General features: G+C 46.3%; 1 long non-coding RNA gene and 1 pseudogene across 1 annotated transcript; one reads left to right on the top strand and one right to left on the bottom strand.

Annotated features, from left to right (window-relative positions):
* Window positions 1–899: 899 nt before the first annotated feature.
* On the top strand, window positions 900–1,063 carry LOC132207808 (U2 spliceosomal RNA; annotated as a pseudogene).
* Window positions 1,064–7,266: 6,203 nt separating this feature from the next.
* On the bottom strand, window positions 7,267–10,389 carry LOC132207807 (uncharacterized). The gene is made up of 2 exons (XR_009443853.1): window positions 10,214–10,389; window positions 7,267–8,115 (listed from the first exon to the last, which is right to left on the bottom strand). It is a non-coding gene; the product is annotated as an uncharacterized LOC132207807 (long non-coding RNA).
* Between the last annotated feature and the right edge of the window lie 8,606 nt (window positions 10,390–18,995).

Raw genomic sequence — 18,995 nt, 5'->3', positions numbered from 1 at the left:
GAAAGGAAACACCTTCGACCACAAGGCCATCTGGCAGTGGTCAGCACGTAGTATCCTCGAGACGCTTTGGGAAAAAGAGAGGGTGGATCGCGTCCTGTTGTATCCCTGCGCAGACTGCCAAAGTTATTTGGCAGAATGCCTCATCGCCAGAACTTTCAAACGAGCACAAAGACATTGCTTGGCTGGTAGTGACAGGGGCTCTGCCAGTGAGATCCTTCATGCACGCCCCGAATCTCTGTGCCACTGCACGCTGCCCTCGAGGCGGCTGCATGAGCGGGAACGAGACTGTCTATCACCTCCTTCTGGACAGTGCCTATGCACAGGAGGTCTGGAGGGGGATGCAGTGGTCTTTGTCGAGGTTCATCCCGAGTAGATTCGTGACGCGGGACTCCATGCTCTATGGGCTGTTTCCCGGGATGCACACCGAGACCAACATCAACTGTGCCTGGAGGACCATCAATGCGGTGAAAGACGCTCTTTGACCTGCCCGCAACTTGCTGGTCTGTCAGCTGAAAGAACTGACCCCGACCGAATGTTACAGACTGGCGCACTCCAAGGTCCAGGACTATGTGCTGAGTGACGCGCTAAAGCTTGGGGCAGCCGCCGCCAAGGCATGGTGGGGAAAGACCACCGTATGAAACCCCTCATCCAGAATAGAAAAAAAGGGCCCTATCTGGTAACTGGGTCCAGCTGGCGCCTTCCCCAACTGGTCAGGGGGCCAACAGGGACTGTGCGGGGTGAAGACTGCCGGTGTATTTTCTTTGCTTTGATTTTTTTCTTCGATGTTTTGTTTTTTTTTTCCCTTTAGTTGGTGTACGTATGCCCTGGGTAACCCAGAGCAGCTTGCATGACTGGGTAGGTGTATGAATGTGTTTTTTTATACATCTTATGAATAAAGTATATTTTTTCAAATTAAAAAAAATGTTCTTATCAGCTTTTAATATCTGATATGTTCTTTACTTAAGGACCCTATATTAAACCGATTTTTAAGAACAGCAGCTTGCTCTGTCCTCTCCATGCATCATCCTGGTATTGCAGTGTTCCTAGGAATGGTGCAGTCTCGTTAAACCAATTTTAAAAACAGCCTTATCAAAAACTGAAGAAGGGTGTCTAGGCCTGAGGCATCGGACTTCCTGCTCCTTTGCTGTTTGGCCTGCTGTGTTCATCCAGCTCTGGACCTTGTAATCTCCAGCAGATCAGCACTCTGGAACCATAACAGCCCTTAGCCCAACAAGTCCACATCAAACCTCAGAGTATCCCAGCCAGACCTACACCCCACCTAATCAAACTCTCCCTTAACACAACAGGCAATTTAACATGGCTAATCTACCTAGCCTGCACATCTTTGGACTGTGAGAGCACTCTGAGGAAACCCACACAGACACAGAGAGAATGTGCAAACTCCACACAGGCAGTCACCAAAGGCTGGAATCAAACACGTGTCCTGGTGCTGTGAGGCCGCAGTGCTAAATACTGAGCCACCATGCCGCCAAAGTGCTTTCTCTCAGCACTCTCACCCAACTTTCTCCAAATATGCTTTTTCCAAGGTAACCGTTAATCTCTCCTTTTCTGCATGCTCAGCACTTGTTCTAATGTTCGTGCCTCATCTGTGGTGCATGTCGCATCTTCCCACCAACACCATCCCTGAATATTCACACATGGCAACAGAAGTAAAAGAAAATTGCCTGCCAATACTACCTCATTACAAATAGCATTTCAGAAAAAAAAAACAAAAGATGAAGCGATCGAAGTATTCACTAGTTTTGACTTTGATGGTGACGACTTGGGATGTATTGAACTAGAGATTTTGGAAACACTGTGAGCTAGGAAAAGATATGGCATATACACTGCACGTTTTTCATTTGAGTGCAACAGCAACCAATCAAATATGTGCTTTATTTTTCTCAAGTCAAGGCCTGTGAGTTTAATCAGATTACCAATTCACGAACATGGGATACAACTGCAAATGACCAAGCCAATTCTCACATTAGCCAGACCAGGAGATAGAACATAGAACATAGAACATAGAACAGTACAGCACAGAACAGGCCCTTCAGCCCACAATGTTGTGCCGACCATTGATCCTCATGTATGCACCCTCAAATTTCTGTGACCATATGCATGTCCAGCAGTCTCTTAAATGACCCCAATGACCTTGCTTCCACAACTGCTGCTGGCAACGCATTCCATGCTCTCACAACTCTCTGCGTAAAGAACCTGCCTCTGACATCCCCTCTATACTTTCCACCAACCAGCTTAAAACTATGACCCCTCATGCTAGCCATTTCTGCACTGGGAAATAGTCTCTGGCTATCAACTCTATCTATGCCTCTCATTATCTTGTATACCTCAATTAGGTCCCCTCTCCTCCTCCTTTTCTCCAATGAAAAGAGACCGAGCTCAGTCAACCTCTCTTCATAAGATAAGCCCTCCAGTCCAGGCAGAATCCTGGTAAACCTCCTCTGAACCCTCTCCAAAGCATCCACATCTTTCCTATAATAGGGCGCCCAGAACTGGACGCAGTATTCCAAGTGCGGTCTAACCAAAGTTTTATAGAGCTGCAACAAGATCTCACGACTCTTAAACTCAATCCCCCTGTTCATGAAAGCCAAAACACCATATGCTTTCTTAACAACCCTGTCCACTTGGGTGGCCATTTTAAGGGATCTATGTATCTGCACACCAAGATCCCTCTGTTCCTCCACACTACCAAGAATCCTATCCTTTCAAATTTGACCTTCCAAAATGCATCACCTCGCATTTATCCAGGTTGAACTCCATCTGCCACCTCTCAGCCCATCTCTGCATCCTGTCAATGTCCCGCTGCAGCCTACAACAGCCCTCTACACTGTCAACGACACCTCCGACCGTTGTGTCATCTGCAAACTTGCTGACCCTGGTACCTGGTGCTATGATGTTGTGGCCATAACAGAGACATGGGTTTCTCATGGGCAGGAATGGTTGCTGGATCTTCCAGGGTTTAGAACATTTAAAAAGAATAGGGAGGGGGGAAAAGAGGAGGGGGTGTAGCACTACTAATCAGAGAGGGTATCACAGCTACAGAAGCTTCCTTTGTCGAGGAAGATCTGCCTACTGAGTCAGTATGGGTGGAAATTAGGAACAGCAAGGGAGTAGTCACCTCGTTAGGGGTTTACTACAGGCCCCCCAATAGCAGCAGGGAGATTGAAGAAAGCATAGGTCGACAGATTTTGGAAAAGTGTGCACGCAGTAGGGTTGTTGTAATGGGTGACTTTAACTTTCCTAATATTGATTGGAACCTCCTTCGAGCAGAAGATTTGAATGGAGCTGTTTTTGTAAGGTGTGTTCAGGAGGGTTTCCTAACGCAGTACGTTGACAGGCCGACGAGGGGAGAGGCCATTCTAGACTTGGTGCTCGGAAACGAGCCGGGGCAGGTGTCGGATCTTGTGGTGGGAGAGCATTTTGGTGATAGTGACCATAACTGCCTCACATTCTACATAGCTATGGAGAAGGAGAGGATTAGGCAGAATGGGAGGATATTTAATTGGGGAAGAGGAAACTATGATGCGATTAGACATGAGTTAGGAAGCATGGACTGGGAGCAGTTGTTCCATGGTAAGGGAACTATAGACATGTGGAGACGGTTAAGGAACAGTTGTTGGGAGTGATGAGTAAATATGTCCCTCTGAGACAGGCAAGAAGGGGTAAGATAAAGGAACCTTGGATGACGAGAGCGGTGGAGCTTCTAGTGAAAAGGAAGAAGGTAGCTTACATAAGGTGGAGGAAGCTAGGGTCAAGTTCAGCCAGAGAGGATTACATGCAGGCAAGGAAGAAGCTCAAAAATGGTCTGAGGAGAGCCAGGAGGGGGCACGAGAAAGGCTTGGCAGAAGGAATCCGGGAAAACACAAAGGCATTTTACACTTACGTGAGGAATAAGAGAATGATCAAAGAAAGAGTAGGGCCGATCAGGGATAGCATAGGGAACTTGTGTGTGGAGTCTGAGGAGGTAGGGGAAGCCCTAAATGAGTTTTTTGCTTCTGTCTTTAGGAAAGAAACCAACTTTGTAGTGAATGAAACCTTTGAAGAGCAGGTGTGCATGCTGGAATGGATAGAGATAGACGAAGCTGATGTGCTGAAAATTTTGTCAAACATTAAGATTGACAAGTCGCCAGGCCCGGATCAGATTTGTCCTCGGCTGCTTTGGGAAGCGAGAAATGCAATTGCTTCGCCACTTGCGAAGATCTTTGCATCCTCGCTCTCCACTGGAGTCGTACCTGAGGACTGGAGAGAGGCAAATGTAATTCCTCTCTTCAAGAAAGGAAATAGGGAAATCCCCGGCAATTATAGACCGGTAAGTCTCACGTCTGTCGTCTGCAAGGTGTTAGAAAGGATTCTGAGGGATAGGATTTATGACCATCTGGAAGAGCATGGCTTGATCAAATACAGTCAACACGGCTTTGTGAGGGGTAGGTCATGCCTTACAAACCTTATCGAGTTTTTTGAGGATGTGACTAGAAAGGTTGATGAGGGTCGAGCTGTGGATGTGGTGTATATGGACTTCAGTAAGGCATTTGATAAGGTTCCCCATGGTAGGCTCATTCAGAAGGTCAGGAGGAATGGGATACAGGGGAACTTAGCTGCTTGGATACAGAATTGGCTGGCCAACAGAAGACAGCGAGTGGTAGTAGAAGGAAAATATTCTGCCTGGAAGTCAGTGGTGAGTGGAGTTCCACAGGGCTCTGTCCTTGGGCCTCTACTGTTTGTAATTTTTATTAATGACTTGGACGAGGGAATTGAAGGATGTTCCCTATGTTATCATAGTTCCCTATGCTATCCCTGATCGGCCCTACTCTTTCTTTGATCATTCTCTTATTCCTCACGTAAGTGTAAAATGCCTTTGTGTTTTCCCGGATTCCTTCCGCCAAGCCTTTCTCGTGCCCCCTCCTGGCTCTCCTCAGACCATTTTTGAGCTCCTTCCTTGCCTGCATGTAATCCTCTCTAGCTGAACTTGACCCTAGCTTCCTCCACCTTATGTAAGCTACCTTCTTCCTTTTCACAAGAAGCTCCACCGCTCTCGTCATCCAAGGTTCCTTTATCTTACCCCTTCTTGCCTGTCTCAGAGGGACATATTTACTCATCACTCCCAACAACTGTTCCTTAAACAGTCTCCACATGTCTATAGTTCCCTTACCGTGGAACAACTGCTCCCAGTCCATGCTTCCCAACTCATGTCTAACTCATGAGATATTTGCAAATGTAGCAAAATGAGCCAGAAGTTAGATAAAAATGCTACATCAAGATGCAGAATTGCCTGTCTGCAAAGTACATGCTTTCTGAAAGAACTCTGCAAGCTTTTCAGCACCTGAGACATGTTCTGCCACAATATCTCTGCCTTTCTCTGGCATTTTTGCACTTTGATGTCTCAACTAGAACTTAATGTTTCACAGTACTCCTGTCTTGCCTGGTTGTTTATCACAGGCATAAGCCAGGCAGCTTAGCACTGTTATTACCAGCAGTCAGTCAAGGATTTGTCAGCAGCTGTGGCAACAAACATATGTTTCGACCAAATAGTCGCGTCACAAAGTCTCAGGGAAAGTTCTCAGTCAGGGCAAGGGAGACAGGATTAAGTCAGGAGATCCTGACACAGCATGTCCAAGAAATTACTCAATATCAGCCATGTGGGGCAAGCACGATCAGAGGATCTGTATCACTATAGTACAGAGAGGTGGCCACACTCACTACTAATTACATTCTCAAAATGCTCCAGGAGATTGGTTGAGCCTGAATTATGATCATCAATCCAAGCTGACCCTCTCCATTCTTGCCATTGGGGGTCAGTTTGATGAAATTCTCAAAGGTTTTCAGGAGATTGGGAGTTTCATAGCTCCCTGAAATAGCAACACAAGTGGATAAGACGGTGAAGAATTTCACTTTCACGGTCCACAGCATCAGGATCTGGTCAGCTTTGATATCTGGCTCATAAGTGAGATGAGGCTTTTTTTTCAAACATGGCAGAGCATGCATTGTTCCTACGAGAGCAACTGTGGTTATTCATGCTCTTTTTTTTGTTTCAACCATGAAATGGCCACAACTTGATCAAAAGTGAAAGTAGCCATCAACCAGTTTGAACTGTCGGTTGTCAAATAAATTAAGACAGAGATAAATGTATTTGTGGGAGATTTTTAAAAAATTTTTTTTAAAAAAATCATTCATGGGATCTTGATATTACTGGATAAGAATGGCAGTTTCCTTCCCTAATGGACATAGGTTTTTCCAACAATGACAATGGATTCACGGTCATCATTAGATTCTTATTTCCAGATTTTTTTTTCAAACTCAAATTCCACCATCTGGAATGGTGGGATTCAAACCTAGGTCCCCAGACCATTATCTCGGTCTCTATGGAGTAAAGTACAGCAGACTAAATAGAAAATAAACCAAGACATTGTATGATATCTAGCGCATACGTATTCATCATGAAATCCATCACTGCCATGGACATCAGGTAAAGATCTGAAGAGACTGCATTCCCCGCCCCCCGCGAACAGAGTCACAATGGACACCAGGTTTCATAGCCGATTGGGAAAATGCAATCGGGGATATAGTACTGGACTCCTCCCAATCTTTTGTTTAGACTTAAAACTTTCATTTTGTGGGCAAAAATCAAAAGGAAACATTACGATTGTTTACAAATCAACAAATACCTATTAAAAGTCGAAACGTGTCTGTGGAGAGCAATAGGATCCGTAATTGTAAAAGGTGTGCAGACATAACTAATAAATAAAGGGCCATCAAGATCATCATAGGATTCCTACAGTGTGGAAGATGGCCATTCAGTCCATTGAGTCCATACAAATCCTCCAAAGAGCATCCCATCCAGTCTCACACTGTCCTTGCATTTTGCACACAAGACACTAAGGGTAATTTAGCATCGTCAATCGACCTAATTTGCACATTTATGGACTGTGGGAGGAAACCAGCGCAGACAGGGTCTGGGTAAGACACTTTTCATAGGTTCAGTGTGGACTTGATGGGCCAAGTCATCTGCTTCCACTCTGGAGGGATTCTACGATCTCCAGAAACAAGCCCAAAAATACCTGGTTTGGAAACAGCTAACAGCAGAATTTAAAAAAAGTTACTCAAATTTGCTGCTAGTTAACCAGTCCTGATGAACCAGGAAATCCCTTTTCACACACTGTGCTGGTGGATAGTCTTTAGTCAGTGTGAATGTGTCGTGACGTGACTATTTCCAAGCTCCACCTGACAAATATACAACTGTTATTAACATTTTATTCACAACATCAGCACCTTTAATTGAGCAGAGATTAGTAACATCAGTACAAACAGCCAAAAACTATGGTTCATTTGATCGTGAGCGTGATAGCAAAATCCTTTAACTGTGGTTCTTTGTGACAGTTTGGATGACTGAGTGAATGCTTTCCCACACTCAGAGCTCACGAATGGTCTCTCCCCAGAGTGAAATCGCTGGTGTGTCAGAGGGGAATTCGAGTCAGAAAAACTTTCCCACACACAGAACAGGCCAATGGTCTCTCTCCAGTGCGAATTTGCTGGTGTATCAGTAGGTGAGTTGTCTGAGTGAATGCTTTCCCACATTCCAAGCAAGTGAATGGTTTCTCTCCAGTGTGAACTCCCTGGTGTTTAAACAGGTTAGATGACTGAGTGAATCCCATACCACAATCAGAGCGGGTGAATGGTTTCTCTCCAGTGTGACTCTGGTGGTCAGTTTCCAGCTGGGATGGATGAAGAAATTCCTTCTTGCAATCTGCCCATTTCCACAGTGTCTCCCAAGTGTCACTGCGATGGTGTTAGAACATTTCAGATGAATCTTCAGACTCTTTTACACACAAACCATTTGCATTTGTCCAAAGTGTGAGTGCTGCTTTCTTCTTCAACGTTCAAAATCCTGAGATAATTGGGTTGTGAACTAAATAGGGAGACAGATCGAAGATGGAGAGAGAAGATATGTGGAGAGGAGACGGACAAGTCAAAGATGCCAGCATGGAGCAGGTAAAGGTGAGTATAGGTGGGGAGGTAGTGAGGTGATAGGTCAGTTTAGGGAGGACAGACAGGTCAGGGGGGTGGGATGAGGTTAGTAGGCAGTAAATGGGGGTGCAGCTTGAGGTGGGAGGAGGGGATAGGAGAAAGGAAGAACAGGTTAGAGAGGCAGGGACAACCTGGGCAAGTTTTGGGATGCAGTTGGGGGAGGGAAGATTTTGAAGCTTGTGAAATCCACATTGACACCATTGGGCTGCAGGGTTGCCAGGCAGAATACGAGTTGCTGTTTCTGCAACCCTTGGGTGGCATCGTTGTGGCACTGCAGGTGGCCCAGGATGGGCATTTCGTCTGAGGAATGGGACGGGGAGTTGAAATGGTTCACGACTGGGAGGTGCAGTTGTTTATTGTGAACCGAGTGTAGGTGTTCTGCAAAGCAGTCCCCAAGCCTCCGCTTGGTTTCCCCAATGTAGAGGAGGCCACAACGGGTACAGGGGATGCAGTATACCACATTAGCAGATGTGCAGGTGAACATCTGCTTGATGTAGAAAGTTTTCTTAGGGCCTGGGATGGGGGTGAGGGAGGTGGTGTGGGGGCAAGTGTAGCACTTTCTGCGGTTGCAGGGAAGAGTGCCAGGTGTGGTGGGGCTGGAGGGGAGTGTGGAGCCACAGGAGTCACGGATAGAGTGGTCCCTCCGGAAAACAGGCAAGGGTGGGGAGGGGAAAATGTCTTTGGTGTTGGGGTCGGATTCCTGATTGCGGAAATGTCAGAGGATGATGCGTTGGATCCGGTGATTGGTGGGGTGGTACGTGAGGATGAGGGAGATTCTTTTTCGGTTGTTATTGCAGGGACGGTGCGCGAGGGAGGAGTTGTGGAAAAATGCGGGAGACACGGTCAAGGGCATTCTCGATCACTGCGGGGGGGAGGGGGGCAGCGTTGCGGTCCTTGAAAAGGAAGGACATCAGATGTACGGGAGTGGAATCCTGGGAGCAGATTCGGCAGAAGTGAATGAATTGGGAATAGTAGATGGCATTTTTTTAGGGCGGTGGGTGGGAGGAGGTGTATTCTAGGTAGCTGAGAGAGTCGGTGGGCATGAAATGGATATTGGTTTCCAGACGGTTGCCCAAGATGGAAACAGAGGTCCAGGAAGGTGAGAAAGGTGTTAAGAGATGCCCAGGTGAGCTTAATGTTGGGGTGGTAGGTGTTGGTGAAGTGGATGAACTGTTCGAGCTCCTCATGGGAGTACGAGGCAGCGCCAATACAGTCATCCATGTACCGGAAGAAGAGGTGGGGTTCAGGGCCAGTGTATGTACGGAAGAGGGATTGTTCCGACAAAGAGGCAGGCATAGCTTGGGCCCATGCGGATACCCATGGCCACCCTCTTTGTCTGTAGGAGGTGGGAGGAGTTGATAGAGAAATTGTTGAGGGTGAGGATGAGTTCACCTAAGCGCATAAGGGGGTCAGTGGAGGGGAACTAGTCAGACCTGCAGGACAGGAAATAGTATAGGGCTTTTAGGCCATCTGTGTGGGGAATGCAGGTGCTAATGTGCTGTACTGCATCTGCTGTACCCGTTGTGGCCTCCTCTACATCAGGGAAACCAAGCAGAGGCTTAGGGATCACTTTACAGAATATCTACGCTCAGTTCGCAATAAACAACTGCTCATCCCCGCCTCCCTAACATGTTCTTCCTCTCACCTATCCCCTCCTCCCGAGACTGACCTATCCCCACCTACATTCACCTTTACCTGCTCCATCCCCACCTCTTTAACTTGTCTGTCTCCTCTCCACCTGTCTCCCTGTTTATTTCAGTATCCCCTGCCCCTTCCCCATTTCTGAAGGGTCTAGGCCCGAAAATGCCAGCTTTCCTGCCCCTCTGATGCTGCCTGTCCTGCTGTGTTCCTCCAGCCCCACACCTTGTTCTCTCACTTTCAGCCAGAGGCGGCCGCGCATGCGCCCAGCTTCACCTCGGCCCTTTTAAAGTTTCAAAGCTGCCGCACATACGCCCCGCGGATCATTGCCCCCAATAAAGATGGTGACGGTCACACAGGCCTATCGCCATCTGAGGCATTGATTTGTTTTCTGCAAACATGAGTCTGGGAGTTTTAAATGTGTGTGTTTTCCAACGTGCACTAAGTCTTTGTACAACTTCCAAACCCATACGAATATCACTTCCCTCCCGCTTTCTGCCGATTTGCTTTCTTTACTGTGTCCTGCTCTTACCTCAATTGCACAAATCTTGGACTCAGCGAAGGATCTAGGCCCAAAACGTCAGCTTTCCTGCTCCTCTGATGCTGCTTGACCTGCTGTGTTCATCCAGCTCTACACCATGTTATCTCGGATTCTCCAGCATCTGTGGTTCAAATTATCTGAGCAACTCTGCGCTGCTCTCGTGAATGATCATGTGGTTTTCACCGATCCCGCCCCCCCCTCCTCATTCTGATTGGTTAGAATGGCAGCGACATCCGCCAGTCATGCACGGCAGCCCTATTGGCCCATCGCTGACATCAATCACCCAGATGCCATTGTGATCTGGAGCATGCGCAGTGCTTCATGTTGTCATTGTGAGAAGCTAATGATGGTCATCACAATGTTGCATTTTGAGACAAATGAGACTGAGAACTGGATGAGAAAGATTGTTACATTAGCGATCCTGGGGTTTTAATAAGTCGCTCTGAGGGAGGGGCACTGCACCCGAAACGTTAACTCTGTCTTTTTACCTTCACAGATGCTGCCAGACCTGCTGAGCTTTTCCAGCAACTTTGTTTTTGTTCCTGATTTATAACATCCCAGTTCTTTTGTTTATTTTTAATAAGTCGCGATTGAAAAGGCTTCCTGCAGCTCAAAGCTAAAGATAGCTCTTGATACCGCTCTGGCAGCGAATAGAGAAATAGCAGTGAAATAAGGGTGATAAATACAGGTATAGCAGTCCTCAGGTAAGATGTAAAGAGAATAATTATGAATATGAAGAACACCACGTGGTTAAGTGAGGTGAGTGTTGTTCATATGAACCGTGATTGGGCAGAGAGGGAGGTTAATCAAAAAAGAACAAGCAGAAACGAGATTCTCAAGAAAGGTCTGTGTAATGGAAAGCAACGAGAATCAGAAGATAAAAGTCCATGACAGAAGAAAAAGTTTGAAGGCCGAGGCTGCAAAAACTCCAATAAGTTGTATCACTGCTCTACTGCCTAGTTATTGGCATAAGCAGTATAATCCACATTCAACTGTAAATAGAGATAATAAAATGTGAGGCTGGATGAACACAGCAGGCCAAGCAGCATCTCAGGAGCACAAAAGCTGACGTTTCGGGCCTAGACCCTTCATCAGAGAGGGGGATGGGTAGAGGGAACTGGAATAAATAGGGAGAGAGGGGGAGGCGGACCGAAGATGGAGAGTAAAGAAGATAGGTGGAGGGAGTATAGGTGGGGAGGTAGGGAGGGGATAGGTCAGTCCAGGGAAGACGGACAGGTCAAGGAGGTGGGATGAGGTTAGTAGGTAGATGGGGGTGCAGCTTGGGGTGGGAGGAAGGGATGGGTGAGAGGAAGAACCGGTTAGGGAGGCAGAGACAGGTTGGACTGGTTTTGGGATGCAGTGGGTGGGGGGGAAGAGCTGGGCTGGTTGTGTGGTGCAGTGGGGGGAGGGGACGAACTGGGCTGGTTTTGGGATGCGGTGGGGGAACGGCAGATTTTGAAGCTGGTGAAGTCCACATTGATACCATTAGGCTGCAGGGTTCCCAGGCGGAATATGAGTTGCTGTTCCTGCAACCTTCGGGTGGCATCATTGTGGCACTGCAGGAGGCCCATGATGGACATGTCATCTAAAGAATGGGAGGGGGAGTGGAAATGGTTTGCAACTGGGAGGTGCAGTTGTTTGTTGCGAACTGAACGGAGGTGTTCTGCAAAGCGGTCTCCAAGCCTCCGCTTGGTTTCCCCAATGTAGAGGAAGCCACACCTGGTACAGTGGACCTGGAAATAGCTGTCTGAGTTTGTCACTGTAGTTTACTTCATAACAGATAAACTCCACACTTTGTCTCAATAAAGCCGACAGTTGGTTCACAAATTAGTTCTGCTGCCAAGTCTGTTCCTGTTTGAAAAGGGGTATAGATCACATTTAAATAGAAAATGCTAAATATCAATCCAGGCTGGCAGCCAAACTCCACTCCGTCACCACTGACTCCATCCCTGCCCCTGGTAACTGGCTGGTAACACACTGCTCACAGTCATGGTGCAATATTTCACCCCAAGGTGAGCTTCCAACCACATTACTCACACCCCGCCCATTATCACAAAGGCCACATACAATTTCAACCTCAACAGCATCTTAGTTCATTTGCTGCTGAAACTCTCATCCATTCCTTTGTTACCTCTCGACTTAACTCCCCAAACACACTCCTGGCCGGCTTCTTAATACGACTTCCCTGAAATCTTGAGATGATCCAAAAATCTGCTGCCCATGTGTTTACTCTCACCCATTTCAGCATCTTCGAGTTTTGCCATCCTGTGCTCATTAACATGCACATTTTCTGGGTGGCAAAGCACCAAGGTATTGAAATTCATATCCTTATTTAGAAATTTTGTCATTATATCTCCTTCGTTTGATAGTCCCTCCAGCTGCAAAACCCTCTGAGGTATATCTGAAGAAGGGTTACTGGTCATAAAACAATAATGCTGCTCTTTCTCCATAAGCACTGCCAGATAAGCTGAGTTTTTCATCAATTTCTGCTTGTGTTACTACTTTCAAGCATCTACTGTTCTTTTGGTTTTTCCTTCAAGACATTTGTTCTCCCTGACTTCCAACCGCCAGTAGATTTCTGGTTTTAACTCTCCCACCTTTTTCATGTTTTCAGCTTCCAAGGCCATAAGCTCTTGAATTTATTCCCTAAACATCCCTGGATTCAAAGCCCTTTGTTTGTTCAGGATATTCCTTGAAACCTACTTCTTTGGCCAGTTTTGGGTCACTTGTCCTAATAAGTGCCTGGTATCAAATATTGTTTTATGACAATCTTGTGTAATATGTCAGATCATTGAATTGAATCAAAAATGTGAAAACATTTAAATTGTCCTTTTGGAAAACATCACTAATTCTTCATGATCATTTGGGAACTCCTTACCTAATATCATTGCAAGTGCGACTTCACCACATGACCTGCACTGGTTCAGAAAGGTCAAACATCAAATTATCCAGATGTAACTGAGGATTGGCAATAGTTACTGATACCTTTGGAGAGTGATCCAAAGTTCATGTATCAGGATATGGTGAATGAATGACATGGTACAGAACTCGTTGGATAACATAAGCTCAGAAACAGAACAGCGACGTCTTTCTTCTGACTCGAGAGGGTCTAACTTTTTAATGGAAAAATGTTCAGGTTCATTTATAGTTCTTCACGAAGAATGAATTGTTGATCTTATTCGGCTGCATGTGTACAAATAATTTCTTTAGATGTGAGGTCAAAGAAATTCAAAACTATTCCCCATCCTCCCACAGACTTTGTCTCACTGTTAAGGTGTCTACTCATGGACCTAGGGGATCCAGGTATATGATTATTTGAAGTTTACATCACATTTAGACAGTCGTTAAACATGCTTTTGGCACGCCAGCCTTCATTGCTCGATCGTTTCAGTTTAGGAGTTGGGAAGTCATATTGAGGTTGCACAGGATGTTGATGAGACCTCTTCTGGAATACAGTGCGCGGTTTCTGTCGCACAATTACAGGAGGCATATTATGAAGCTGGCGAGTGTTAAGAAGAGGTTTACCAGGATATTGCCTGGTATGGAAGGTTTGATTTATAAAGAAAGGTTGGATAGACTTTGACTTTTCTCGCTGGTGCTTAGGAGGTTGAGAGGCGGCCTGTTAGAAGTTCATAAAATAATGAGACATGTAGATAGTATGAATTATGGTCATCATTTCCCAAGGGTGGGAGATTTCAAGACTGGGGGGATGTTTTTAAGTTGCGAGGAGATTATGTAATAAAAAAAGATATGTGAGGCAGAATTTTGCAATGACTGTGAATAAAACAATGGCAAGTTCCAGCAGAGAAACAGGTGGCAAAGAAACACGGGATAGTGAAGCAGGCATGTGAGGGCTAATGTGTTTCGTTTGCCAGTGACATTCACTGCTTCACAAAGGGGAGAACATTGAAGTGCAGCAGTGACGGTGATTATTTTATTGGATATTCACCTTGCAAATGGTTTTTCTGCCAGTATCCCTGATTACATCACAATCTACGGGATGAAAGCTGCAGCAAGACATGTGGAGCCAGTGGTGTCATTGATACTGCGTCGGAATTTGGATTGGAATATTGTATCCTGTCTCACTCGAGTAAAGTTGACAGCTTTTCTACCCTTGCAAATTGACAGAATCTCCCGAAGAGGAATGTCTGCCCAACGCTGTTCTTGTCAGGTTCCCAGCAGCTGAAGTGAATGGATCGCTGGGTGTTGGAAATTGAAAATTGAAAGTGAAAGGTAAATGAGTAACATGAGTGTGGGGCTACTTCAGCTCACAGTCTATTTCATATCCCAGCTCATGGCAACGGTGCCCATTGTCAGGAGAAACTGCTTATGTTCCACATAAAGCTGCCTTTTGTTGGGAAACCTTGTGTACAGCGGGATAAGCAGGTAGAACAGTGTGTGTATAATATCACAAAGACTGACTTTGAGCCACACATAAAACAGTAAAGTTAACAAGTAAAGTTGTGAGCTTGTTTTCGTTTAGACTTTTCGTCACCATGCGAGGTAACGTCATGGGTGAGACTTCCGATGAAGTGATGTTGTCCTCCTCCACTTGGAATTTATACTGCCTGGTCCGTTCCGGCGACTTCTGTCATTGTGCATTCTGTTCTGTATGGGTAACATATGGGGTCCAATTCTATATGTTTGCTGACTGCATTATGGATTGAGAACCATGCCTCTAGGAATTCCCATGTGTGTCTGTGTTTGGTTTGCAATACTATGGTTATGTTGTCCCAGTTAAACTGATGGCCTTCATTATCCGGGTGTACTGATATTAGGGAAAGTTTGTCATGTCATTTTGCTGCCAGCTGATGTTCATGTACACTGATGGCTAGTTTCCTTCCTGTCTGTCTGATATAATGTTCGCGGTAATCGTTGCGCGGTATTTTGTAAACAATGTCAGTTCTGCATGTCGTGGGTATGGGGTCTTTAATCCTTGAGAATGTTTGTCGTAGCATGGCTTTGGGCTTGTGTGCTACCGTAACTCCTAGTGCTCATAGGAGTTGTCAGTTCTGATATGTTCTTGATGTATGGCAGTGTGTCCAGTGTGTTAGGGCATAATGTGTCCTCTTCGTGTTGCTGTTTAGTCAGCACCTGCGGATGAAATTGCAGGGATATCCATTCAAAGCGAAGATTTTGTATTGGTGTTCTTCCTCTTTCTGCATAGTTCTGGGTCATTGCAATGAGTGGTGGTCCGTTTAAATAGTGTCCCGACACAGCTTAGTTTGTGCAAAACTGACCTGAGTTAGTTGCCACATTAAAAGTATCCGAGCCCCTCGAGGCACTGACCCGAGTTGTGATGTGCAAAGGACAACACACAAAGGAGGGTCCTTGTGTGATTGATCCAATGTGATCTGTATAACACGGTAACAGTGAAGACTGGTCTTCAGCACCCACATTGAACCTGACTCCACTTGGCCTCCAGCCAACTCTCACAAACTACCATTGCCCTTCACTTTTCCTGACCTCCCCTCTATTCTTGTTTTAAACTGATTGCACATCAGGCAGTTTCAGCTGGCATTGCTGATGTGGAACTGTAACATGGAGTGAATTGATTTTGACTGATCAATGACATAATTCTGCTTCTCAAGATCAGTCAATATTTCAGATTTATTATTTTAAATGATAACCATGAACGGGCTACGACAGTGAAGGCACTGAATAGTAATCTCTGGACCAGCAGGAAAGATCAGTTTATGGCACTCAGGACACTGTCTGATTCGGCCTTGCATTCTCCCAACCTTCTGCACATGATGCCCCTCTGCTCTGTTTCGGTTTTGTTACGTCTTGATATATAATAGTCTCCAGTTATCTATTCTTTTGTTATTTCCAATACATGAGACCCTCTTTCCATGTCTTGTGCCTGGCCCCACAGCTCAGTGGTCAGAGCACTGGCCTCATAAACCAGTGGTTGTGAGTTCGAGCCTGTGATAGTGTTTGTACATCCCCTGCTTCAAAGGGCAAAAAGAGCCCTTTAAAAATTATCTGAAATTATAACAGTATCATTTCCTCCACAGGCCGGAAATGTGTTTGAATTTCCACATTGCTGTTTGTCCTTCCACTTGAGGAGGAGCATTTGGAATGGCAGGAAGCAGCTGACATCAGTGATGTTTGGCTGGAAGTACAAGGTGAAGCAGGAAAACTGTAGGTGAGCAATGGGGGAGGAGCACAAACCCAGGGCATCCGTCAAATCCTTCCATTTGTTGCTGTAAACAGGTTCTAGTTTTGGAGTCTGGAATGGGACAATAGAGCCAAGTGAGTGACATTCTGCTTTCTGGAGGTTGCTCTCTCCGAAAGCCTCTGGCACTCTCGGTGGAAGGTGTCCTTGTCAGTTTCCTTCTGTGGGTGAAAATGAGGTTCACTTCCCCGAGGGGGCATGAGCACAGTCTTCCCACCCCAAACTTCAGTTTTGCTTGTTGGTTCCTCAAAGTGTTGATCCAGAAACCCGCACTGCACACACTTCATTGGGGAAGAGAATGGCCTGAGGTCGTCATCATTGGACACTTAATCCAGAAACCCAGATAGTATTTTGGGAGCTTGTGTTTGAATCCCGTTGCAGCAGACGGCGGAATTTAAATTCAATACGAACCGTTATCAGTTAAGGGAAGTGAACTGCCTTCCTTGCTTACATGTAACTCCAGACCCACAGCAATGCGTTTGACTCTTCCCTGCTCTCTGGTCATTTAGGAATGGGTAATAAATGTTAGCCTAGCCAGTGATGCCCTCATCCCGTGAATGAATTTAAAAAGTACGTCAGAAATTCCTCCTGTCTGGAATGATAACTGATTCGCTTTGCCCAACCTTTATGCCAACTGAAGTCACCTGACTCTTGAAGTCAATGGCCATTCATCATAATTAGAGCTCCCCCTTTCTCCTGGTGTCTTCAACTTCCTGTTTAGTGCCTTCTGCTAAAATTACCACGATAGTTGACTGGGGTGTGTGTACACGGACCACGGTCAATTTCAGTCCCTTGCTGTTTCTAAACTGTACCTAAACTCCATTTCACCAGAACTAATATCGAGGATGCAAGTTTGCTCACTGAGCTGTAAGGTTCATTTTCAGACGTTTCATCACTTGTTTTTATTTGAAAAAAATATACTTTATTCATAGAAAGTACAAAAAATAAAACATTTATACACCGACCCAGTCATGCAAGCTGCTCCTGGTTACCCAGGGGGTACGGACACCAACGAAAGGCAAAAACAAAACAAAGAAGAAAAAAATACAAGGCAAAGAAAATACCCAGGCAGTCGTCTCCCCACAGAGTCCCCGTTAGCCCCCTGACCAGTTGGGGACGGCGCCAGCTGGGCCCAGTTACCAGATAGGTCCCTTTTTTTCCCATTCTGGACGAGGGGTTTCATACGGTGGTCTTTCCCCAACGCGCCTTGGCGGCGGCTGCCCCAAGCTTTAGCGCGTTATCAGCACGTAGTCCTGGACCTTGGAGTGGGCCAGTCTGCAACACTCGGTCGGGGTCAGTTCTTTCAGCTGGCAGACCAGCAAGTTGCGGGCAGACCAAAGAGCATCTTTCACCGCATTGATGGTCCTCCAGGCGCAGCTGATTTTGGTCTAGGTGTGCATCCCAGGAACAGCCCGTAGAGCAGGGAGAAGGAGGTGATTGACAGTCTCATCACCCCAACATCCGCCTCAAGGGCAGCATGGGGTGGCGCAGAGATTCCAGGTGTGCACAAAGGATCTCACTGGAAGAGCCCCTCTCACTGCCAGCCAAGTAATGTCCTTGTGCTTGTTTGAAAGTTCTGGCGATGAGGCATTCTGCCAAACGATTTTGGGAGTCTTCGAGGGGAACCACACGACAGGATCCACCCTCTCCTTTTCCCGAAGGGTCTCGAGGATCCTACGTGCTGACCACTACCTGACAGCCTTGTGGTCAAAAGGTGTCTCCTTTCATAAACTTCTCCACAAAGGACAGGTGGTATGCGACGGTCCAATTACTCAGAGCGTTCCACGGCAACAAGGCCAGGCCCATCCTTCGCAACACCGGGGACAGGTAGAACCTCAGTAAGTAAGGACACTTGGTGTTTGCGTACTGAGGATTTACCCAGAGCTTGATGCAGCCACACACAAAGATAGCCATCAGGGCGAGGGTGGCGTTCGGTACATCCTTTCCCCCATTTTCCAGGTCTTTGTACATGGTGTCCCTGCGGACCCGGTCCATTCTCGATCCCCAAATGAAGTGGAAGATGGACCGGTGACCGCAGCGGCGCAGGTCCAGGGAATAGGCCAGGTCTGCGCCACATACAACAGTACCAAAAGCCCCTTGCACCTGACAACCAGGTTCTTACCCACAATGGAGAGGGACCGAAGCTTTCTGTTGGTATTTGTTTTGATTGAAGAACTATCAGCATTTGGTGTGAAATTAATATTGTAGCAGGGCACTATCGAGCAGCCAAGAAAATGGGCGAGGAGGATAGCCATTGAGTTCAAGTAGACGTCATCGATGTTTTCCGTGGTATCCCCAGAGTTAGTTCGTTCTGTTTCAGCTCCATTTAACATGGAGCTGCCCAGGACGTGACCATTCTCAGTTTGTGACTCTGAACAATCTTATTGGTGCAGGGTTGGAGTTGCGTTAGTGCCTTTGCAAGTCCTGTCATTTATTACACAAGCGGCTGCACGTCCAAAACGATCTCTGCGATTTCCAGTGAAGTGGAATCAAATTTCACTGCAAAACTGGAAACCAGGATTTTCAAAGCAGCAGAAGTGCAGTCATGTTTTCAGCATAGCTGCAGCTGCTCGTTTCACTGATAACGTTGGAAAG

The sequence above is a fragment of the Stegostoma tigrinum genome, unplaced genomic scaffold (genome assembly GCF_030684315.1).
Source record: "Stegostoma tigrinum isolate sSteTig4 unplaced genomic scaffold, sSteTig4.hap1 scaffold_162, whole genome shotgun sequence".
Lineage (NCBI taxonomy): Eukaryota > Metazoa > Chordata > Chondrichthyes > Orectolobiformes > Stegostomatidae > Stegostoma > Stegostoma tigrinum.
The sequence above is the reverse complement of the archived record's forward strand: the minus strand, read 5'-3'. Positions and strand labels throughout refer to the sequence as shown.